At 51.8% G+C, this 8,933-nt stretch overlaps 1 long non-coding RNA gene across 1 annotated transcript; it reads right to left on the bottom strand.

The window, feature by feature from the left end:
* Positions 1-311: 311 nt before the first annotated feature.
* On the bottom strand, positions 312-3,525 carry LOC114624194. Its single transcript, XR_003711899.1, has 2 exons — positions 2,954-3,525; positions 312-2,785 (listed from the first exon to the last, which is right to left on the bottom strand). It is a non-coding gene; the product is annotated as an uncharacterized LOC114624194 (long non-coding RNA).
* Between the last annotated feature and the right edge of the window lie 5,408 nt (positions 3,526-8,933).

The following is an 8,933-nucleotide window of genomic DNA, read 5'->3' as shown; positions in this document are numbered from 1 at the left end:
ACATTGAGACATTTCCCCCAAACTAAAAAAAATCACTGTTTGGAATACAACCTGGGAATGTTCTAGATTATGTTCAGAATACTCCCTTACCAGCAGCACCATTATCCCATAGGACTGTCTTGTCTACAGCCATTGCCAGCTCCCAGTGAACAGCCCTTCCCTCCCCGATAGATGACAGGCTGCTCAGACCAATTCTGCCTGGATGGTTACCTGCTCTAACTGTATCAATGGCGGCACTGGTGCAGTGCGTCTAGGCTAACTCTAGGAAGGCAAAGTGACAGAGGTCGAGAATGTAACAGCCAGGACAATTCTAAGGAGCTTCAATCTCAAACCTTTATTTTGCTGGAAAGGAGAGAAAACTTATTAGTACACTTTAACACTTTAGTACAGAGAGGCAGGTACGGCGGGCCTATTACAGCTTCCTCCACAATTCCCCATTCCAACCTGACCAGCACACTGCTGTTCCAGACAGTGATCATGCCCTGGTCACACCCCTTTTAAGCACACACATAAAACACATATACAGGGTTTTCACAAATACACAAACAGTATTTTCAGAGGCAATTTTTACAGAGTGTTATCTAGTAAGATGATCCCCCATGCCCAGTTTCACTTTTATTTCCCAAACTGCTTTGACTGAGAGTTAATAGTTCCCCCTCTGCTTGGGGATTTAAGGCACCACTCAAGCCAAACCCACAATGTATGTATTCAGTGAAGCCTTGGCAAAGTACACGGATAAGGTTTTCTACCAAACATCATAATGATCTCATAGCAAGTGCAAGACCGTGTCCCTTGTCACAGTGACTGACTGATTTGAAAGATTAAATAAGCAAACCCTGTTGTCTTCTGGCCAATTCCAGAAATTAAAGATGTGTTTTGAAGGCATGGCTCACACATTAAATCCCTGTATCATGTAAGTCGTCATTCACACATTTAACTCCTGTAGACAACGCATTAGAGTTCTTAATCACACAGTATGATAAGAGTTTGAACTAGAAACCCAGAAGTCTGTCCATCTCCAGTACAAACATCAATGCCTTTTATGAGCCCACAACGTGGGCATTTACAAGCCCTTCCCAGTCTTCTTGGAAACAAGCTTCCCAGCGCCAGGCTCGCCTCGCCCACAGGCTGGCCTGTGTTGGGACATTAACACCATCTACTGAGCGACCAAGAAAAGCTTTTCAATTTCACCCTTTCCCATTGAACAGTGTAGCAAAACAATTTTGCTTTTCCCCTTGTAGGAAGGATTTTGGTATTTTCCAAGCAACGGTCTCTGCCTCTCGACAATTCAATTCAGTCCCCCGAATTAAGGATTTACCATCGGCCTTTAGATTTTCATAGGAGCTATTATTTAGTTCCCAAACTGTTATTCCCATCAACCCACAATTCCAAGCACACCCCTCATCAGCACTCCTTCAACCCACCAGTGCCAAGCTGAGCCCTCCTCTCTCCCACAAGTCCCACATCTGGTGCCAAAAGTATTCCCAACCTTGATCCAGTACAGTAACTCAAGCTTCACCTTGGAAGGCCATGTTTTAGAAGACACTTGTCATCCTAGCAGGGGCGAGAACCTAGGCCAGCCTGGTATACACAGCCAGGCACCTAGTCATGAAAGCCAATGAACAAAGGAACCAGAACCACTGTCACTCAGTGGGGTAGCACTTGCCTACCACCCAGTACCAAATCCAAACCCATGGAGAGAAACTCCCAGAGACCGCTGCAGGCCCACTGTTCCCTTCTTAGTACAGATCCCACCCCAAAGCCCAAATCAGATATGTCATCTACAAACTCAATTTGTGGCTAACTTGCGCCTTCCCACACTTTTAAAACACAACATCCCACCCATTTAACCGGTTCCATCTAAGACCCTTCCACACCAGTCATTTAAAACCCAACAGCTTTCCCCAACACCCAAAGTTTTCAGTTAAGAAGTCCTCTGGCCAATGCAGAGGCAGGCAGGCTGCAGAATCAGGGAAGGTGGGTGAAGGCACGAGGTCACTGGGCTCCCGATCTACAAGGCATCAAGCTGCGCTGAAGTTAAAGTGTCCTACACCTTAACGAAATCTTCGAGGCCAAGTTCGTAGCACAGAACTAGAAAGGCTGGAGGCTTGTTTAGAAGATGCAGCAGCTGAACGCCTCTACCCCCAGGAAGGAGATGCCTGCTGGCATTCATGCATCCGTAAAGAAGATGCTCCCCGAACAAGATACTCATCTTGAACATTCACAGGCGGTGGCCTCTCCAATTGGAAGCACCTGCCCACCCCTCTACAAGCTGACTTAAACGATGGCCTCCTGAACACAGGGCTTCCCGAGAAAGGCCTGGACACAGGGGCAGTGCAGAACCTCCTAAGCCTCTGGAATTCACTGTGTAGGCATCAACTTAGGCCGTTGTCTCCTCCAGGGTATGCCCTCCTGTACTGCTGCTACGACTCACACTGGCCCGGGCTCCTGGTGCCATCTGCTTGCCATGGTGAACACTACAGTAATAAACCATGTCCATGAAGCATTTGGGTGACTGGGACCACGGCTATGAGCCCACTCATGGGTCCACATTCAACACCAACCCTCCCGCCCAGTCAGGGAGTCCTCCGCCTTTACCAGTGATACCAGAATGCTGAGGCCAAGACTCCAACACCGATTCTACATCTTCCCCAGGCTTACCAGATGACCAAGAGGCAAGGTTTTAAATGAAACCTTAACCTCAGAGTGAGGGGGGAAGAGTAGGGAAGAGACCACAGAAGAGGAAGCACGAGACCTAGGCAAAGTCCAGAGAGGGCACTGCCATCTGAAAAATAAAGTTGTGATCAATGCTAACTCAAGACGCGCGCCTTCAATCTCCGTGGTCCCCGCCTGGCAGACCTGTCAGTAAAAACAACTTGTCTCTGCAGCTACTCCTCAGGCCTCCCCTCACACCCAGAAGTGGGTGCAGACAGGCCACACCCAAATTACATACCACCCTGAGCCAGAGCTGTCCGCCCAGCGAAGCTAAGTCCACTTTCCATAAGACCAGGCCTCATCCCGGGTGGGTTCACAACCCCTTATCTGGAAAAAAATGGGTCTGCTGGTATTGTCAAGTTCAAAGTCCGACCTCCACTGCACCTAGACCTGCCCCCGCTGCCTATCTATGATTTCCAGGGCCTCAAGGGCCCGAGTCCACCTATCTCCAACTGCTGCTCTGCCACTCAAGCTAGGACACTGGCCCCATGTAGGCTTGTGAAACTTGTGTCCTCCTGGACATCAAGTGCCCCCATGCCAGCAGACCGCAGGGAGAGCCTGGTCTTGAAGGCTGCTGGCCCTGAGTGGATTGTTAAAGGCAGTTTGGAAGCTGCCTTCCACATGATCACTGTCCCCAAACTTAGTCTCCTTTATAGTTAGCCCCGCTTCTCCTCGCACCCCCATCCTAGTGGCTGCCTCTAACTCTGCCATCTCTCATCTAAGCCCTGAACTGGCCACTGCCTCCCCACCACTAGCCCCAAGCGCGAGCCCTCCTTGTCAGTAACTCCTGCAGGTGGAGGGCACAACTTTTGCTTTTATAGTCTTGTGTCGCGTCACCCGGACATTGCTAAACGGAACGATTCCTCCACGCACTTAAAAAAAAGTTCCTCCCCGACCTAGCCAAAGGACGAGGGGCGGGTCATGGCCTCCATCGACGGCCACTCCCTCAGATTGCTCAATGATCCTTTTCTGTTCCTTGGCAATGAGTCACGCATATGGGATGGACATATCTTTAGATGATATTTGGGAGGTGAATAGCACCAGGGATAAGTCCCCTTTGTGCTGGGGTGGGCAGGCCTAACTGCTTCCAGAAGTGTAGGGTCGGCTGTTAGAGGAAGAGGGCCACACAGACTGGCAGGGCGGAAGGAAAAGTACACGGGTCGCCTCAGGTCACCACGCCCCATGAGGCCCGAAAGTAGGGCCGGTAGAGCGCCTGGAAAATTCCACCCGGTGGCGGAGGGATCTCTGCGGTGGCGCGTCTGGCTGTGGGGGCGGGGTGGGGCCGGGCGCGTGACTTCTCGGGCGTTGCTGCCGCCTGCTCGGCAGGTGACGTCAGTGCGGGCAGCCGCAGGGTGGGGGTGGGGAAGAACTAGCCCAGCAGCTTGGGTGGAATGCTTAATTGCGTCTGAGGTTAATAAATGCCAGAAAGATAGTTGCAAGCTATGGTAACGCAAGACTTTTGTATGGCACCCATGCATATAGAATGAGTGTGTGTATGTAATGTTTATGATTGGAGAGCGCCCAGCACAGATAAGTGATTTTTAAAATCATTTTGCTTTTGGGTGTGGTATGGTGAGAAAAATGATATTTTTAAGCTGCATTTCTCTGCGACAGTGTATGGTGGAGTCCAAGGAGTGGGTTTACTGACCACTAGGGGAGCCAAGCTGGCTGTCTACTTGGGGTGAGGACCAGCCCAGGTCCAAAAGCAGACCTTGTTCAAAAACAAGGGTTTAGTGAGGGTTTTGAAAAGAGAAACTGTCACGCATCGCCCATGCCAGTAAGGAGCCTGAACAGCCTGAGGCATGCCCCTGCCCCCACCCCCACCCCCACCCTCCAAAAAGCATCTCAGCTCTTCTGCCACCTGTCTCCACAACTCCCCCCCCCCCAAAAAAAAAAAGCTGGAAGGACAGTTCAAGTAAGCAGAATGAAAAAGGCAGCTGGCAGAATACCTACCCGGAAGTCCCCTCCCTGGCTCAACACCCACACTGCAAACAAAACCACCCTGTGACAACAGGCTCCCTTAGCAACCCAGAGGAAGAAAGGAGGGGGTTGTTCCCATGCCTCTCGCATATGGAATCTGCAGGCGAGGCCTTACCTACACAGCACCCTCCCCTGTTCCCAGAAAACTGGTGACTCTCATCTGACCAGCAGTACAGAGGGTGCTTATGTGGCAAGTCCTGGCTTGCTCACTGCCTCTTATGCCACGTAGACTCCTGCCCCTCACCCTTCTCCAAGGGCTGGCCTAGCAGCCTTTTATTTATCTTCCTTTTTTAAATTCCAGACAGGGTCTCATTTTGTCCCATACTGGCCTGTACATCTCAGCAATCCTCCTGCCTCAACCTTCCTAGCTGGGATTACATTTACCACCATGCCCGCTGTTGTCCCCTCTGCCTTATCCTGGCATCGGTTCCTGGCGTGGGTGGTGGGTGGCGGTGACTGCCAGGCAAAAACAGGGAGTTGCTTGTCAAAATGTTCTAGAAAGCCAGGAGGCGGCTACGAAACAGCCGGAGGGAGAGGCTTCCCTAGACTGTGGAGTCAGTCTTGCCTTTGAGGTGCTTGGGCGATTGTTAAAACACCTTCTGAGCCAATGCTGTTTCCTTTACCCCAGTCTCAAAATTTCCCTAACAAATTACTCCTCCATCCCAGGAACAGCTTTTGAGACTTTTTTTTTAATTAGTAGGAATAGGGCTAATTGGTAGCACACAAAGCCTAGGGTTATGCAAAGCAGGGCTGCCTGGTCACACGCGAATGAAGCGTTTGTGCGGTCACAAGTCTGCAGTGGCCCAGTGACTGTCCCCAGTTCTCAAGAGCAATATGGCAGTGTCAGAGGTTCCTGGTCTTCAAGGACACAAGTTTTCTGTGGAAACAGAGTGTATTTGAGGGGAGAGCTGAGGAGGCCTTGGGGGCCAGGGCTGTGCCCACCCTTTGTTGGTGGACATACACAGAGTTCTCTTCCTCCACAGACGACCTCCATTTGGCTGAAGGACGAGGGCAGAGCAGCAACTGCTGCAGCAACTTCCGCAATCAAAACAAGCTGGTCCAGGAGACGGCTGTAAACAGGGCTGTGGGTGGGGCTAAGAGGCGACACCCGCAGAGACTGCCTGGTTTCTGTGGCATGCCCCTTCCCAGCCTCTGGGACATGAAGGACTGTGGGACAGAGGGGAAAGAGCAAAATGGGGTTCTCTTTGTGATATCTGATTCCAGGTGGGGGCCGTCTCTCCAAGCTCTTTCTCAAGGATATGGCAGTCCCAACCCCTCACTGGTCTCATCATCTGCTTTGGAAGTCAGCTCAGGCCTGTTGTTTCCAAACACAGGCAGACTCAAGGTTTCCTACAGAAACTCCTGGAATGTGAAGAGGGACGGTGCTCCAGGTGTGCCCTAGAGGCAGTGCCGCGTCAGTTTTGCTACCACCAGAGAATATTCCGGAACTGCAGCTCCCACCCTCTATGGATCCAGTTCCTAGGCTGTAGGGTTTTTAGGTTCCCTTGGGCTTCTGGAGCCAGTGGCGCCCTCAGCCTGGGCTCGCTCACACTGAGCCTTGAGGCATATGGGTCAGCAAACTGCACAGTCACTGTGCACTGGCAGGAAGCCTTCCCATGATTCACTGCCCTTGCAGAGGCCAGAGCAGAAAAAGCCCTGCCCCCAAACTTGCCAGGCTCTTCCAGTGGGAGGGGGCACTTCCCCCACAGGTTCACTAATCTGGAAGCGTAACTTTTTATGAAAACATCTCACCCAGTGTCTCCCTGTCTCCCTATAGCCCTCAGCTCCTGTAGGCCAGGGCTGCGAAGTCACCTCTCAAGTGAGCCTCTTGGCTCTAGCAGTTTGTCCTGTCCCTCCCCCAGCTTGATCTATGGGGGCAGGGTTTCTCTCTAGTGTGTCCTAGATCTCTGCAGCTCTGGCAAGAGGTAGTCCTGGTGTGGATGACTTCACAGTTTATATTTTCTAAAGGTCACCGAGAATCCTGTGAGGCTCCTGGTAAATATTTGTGGACTGACTCAAGGACCTGAGCTCAGCTGCAGCACGTGATGTGAGCTCAAGGACTGGGTGACTGGGGGAGGGGTGCTCTGGGGACCAAGTGTAAGCAGAAGGGATTTGAGGGAGAGGTCGCCCGGAGGTGGAGGCTGTGTTCTGTTGTCCAGGTTTGCAAGGCCGAGGAGACTGGCTTTCTTTGCTCTTATTTTCTTGCGCCCCTCCCGTTCCAAAAGCAGGAAGGAGGGGGTGTCCTCCGACAGTGGGAGGGTGCTCAGGTGTGGGACCCTGCCTTTCCTGGACACTCCTGAAGGGATCTGTGGGCTCCTTATCTCAGAAGCCCTCAGCTGGTCTCCTGGGTGTGTCTGTCCCTTCAGCTAAGCCTCAGGCCATGACTTGCAGAAAGTAACGCAGATGATATCAGCCCAATCCAAAGCTCCCAGGACGGAGCTCCTGAAAAGTCCCCTGTACATTCCTGAGCACTTAGCCTGGCCCTGGCGCTAGGGTCTTGGATTCCAGGCCTCTTTGTTACTTCCCCTCCTGAATCTTTTCCAAGCTCACCTTTCTGTCATGTCTGCCTTTCTCAGTCCCTAGATCTCTAGGCCCAGAGAAGCTCTGAAAGGAGGTAGGAACTGACAGGCTGTGTTTACCCTGGGGCTTCAGTAAAGCCCCTTGACCCCTCTGGTGCTTGCCCACTAACAAGGCCCAGCTTTCCTAGTCCTTGAATTGTCTGGCCATTTTTGTTTTTTGTTTTTTTTTTTTTTCCCAGCCTCCTCCCAGGCAGCCAGTTCCTGTAGGGCCATCTGCTGGCGTCCTGTCATATCTCACATAGGCTTCCAAAAGCCCTTCCTCTTCCTCCTCTGGGGCCAGCACATGGCCCCAGTCTTAAATGAGACAGACTGTCCTCAGCCCAGGACCTGGCTGTCACTACAGGGACCCCACACACTGGCTCAGTAGCCTTCTACAACCTGGCGTTGGTCTGGGTGCCAGCCATGAACAATCACAGAGGCTGGGCTTCTGCCAGCCGCACAGTGGGTAGAGTAGCGCTCCCTTGACTTTGTATAGGAGGGCTGTGCTCATTGGCTGAGGGTGTCAGTGGTTATTACTGACACCACCCAAATAAATGCCTGTGGCAGGAAACAGAGGTCCTAGAGATGAACTTTAGTCTTTCTGTTGTAAATCGTATTTATGTAAAATAATTTAAACTGGGACCAAGCTTGGAGGTAGTGACCCATGCATTTAATCCTGGCACTCAGGAGACAGGCAGGCGAATCTCTGAGTCTGAGGCTAGCCTAGTCTGCAGAATAAGTTCTAAGACATCAGGGGCTACAAGGAGAAACCCTGTTGTTGTTTTTTAAGGAGGTAGGAGGGAATGGGGTTCTTCAGTAGCAGAGTGCTTACCCAGTGGTCACAAGGCCCTGGGTTTGCTTTCTGGCATTATTAAAAGGAGTTGGGAATGAGGGCTGACTGGAAAAGGGCGGCAGCTGGGAAGAGGAAGGTGTGGGGTGGCAGGGGCCTGAAACAGCAGCCTCTGTGGGAACTGAGTGGAATACATGAGGGGTGATTGTCCTCAAGACCTGTCCACCTCTGGATTTCCCCAAACAGTTCTCCTGGCTTTGAATATTTGGATTGACTTGACATTTTATAGAAAAACAAGTTCCAAAGCAGAATCCATTTCATGGTCCTGGATCCTGGGGTTCTTGGATACCTGGAACTCAGGGGCATTCAGAAGGTCCTGGCCATCAAGAGTGCATGTTTTTGAGTAGGGGTTTTGTCCCTGGAGGTACATTCTGTTCCAGGCCTCAGAACTGGGCTGGTCAGGGCCAGAAGTGCTGACTCACGATGCCTGCAGCTCAACAGAAAGAGAGGGCTCAGCTGCCACCTGCTGGTCACAGCTGAACCTGCTGTTCTTCTGAGGGCACTAGACAGGACTTGCTGAAAGCTGAACCCACGAGACCCAGGCACAACCCTGTGCCCCAATTCTGGATCCAGCTAGTACCCCACCTGTGTTCTCTGAAATGTGGGATGGATTTGGACAGGGTGGAAGTGCCAGGGACTTCTGAAGGGCTTCCCAGCCAGGGACAAGGACGGGCAATAAGAATCTGTCCTGAGCCAGGCAGTGGTGGTGCACGCCTTTAATCCCAGCACTTGGGAGGCAGAGGCAGGTGGATTTCTGAGTTTGAGGCCAGCCTGGTCTACAGAGTGAGTTCCAGGACAGCCAGGACTACACAGAGAAACCCTGTCTCGAA

This window comes from Grammomys surdaster, unplaced genomic scaffold (assembly GCF_004785775.1).
Source record: "Grammomys surdaster isolate TR1022 unplaced genomic scaffold, NIH_TR_1.0 205, whole genome shotgun sequence".
NCBI classification, from domain to species: Eukaryota; Metazoa; Chordata; class Mammalia; order Rodentia; family Muridae; genus Grammomys; species Grammomys surdaster.
This window is presented reverse-complemented; position numbering and strand designations above follow the sequence as displayed.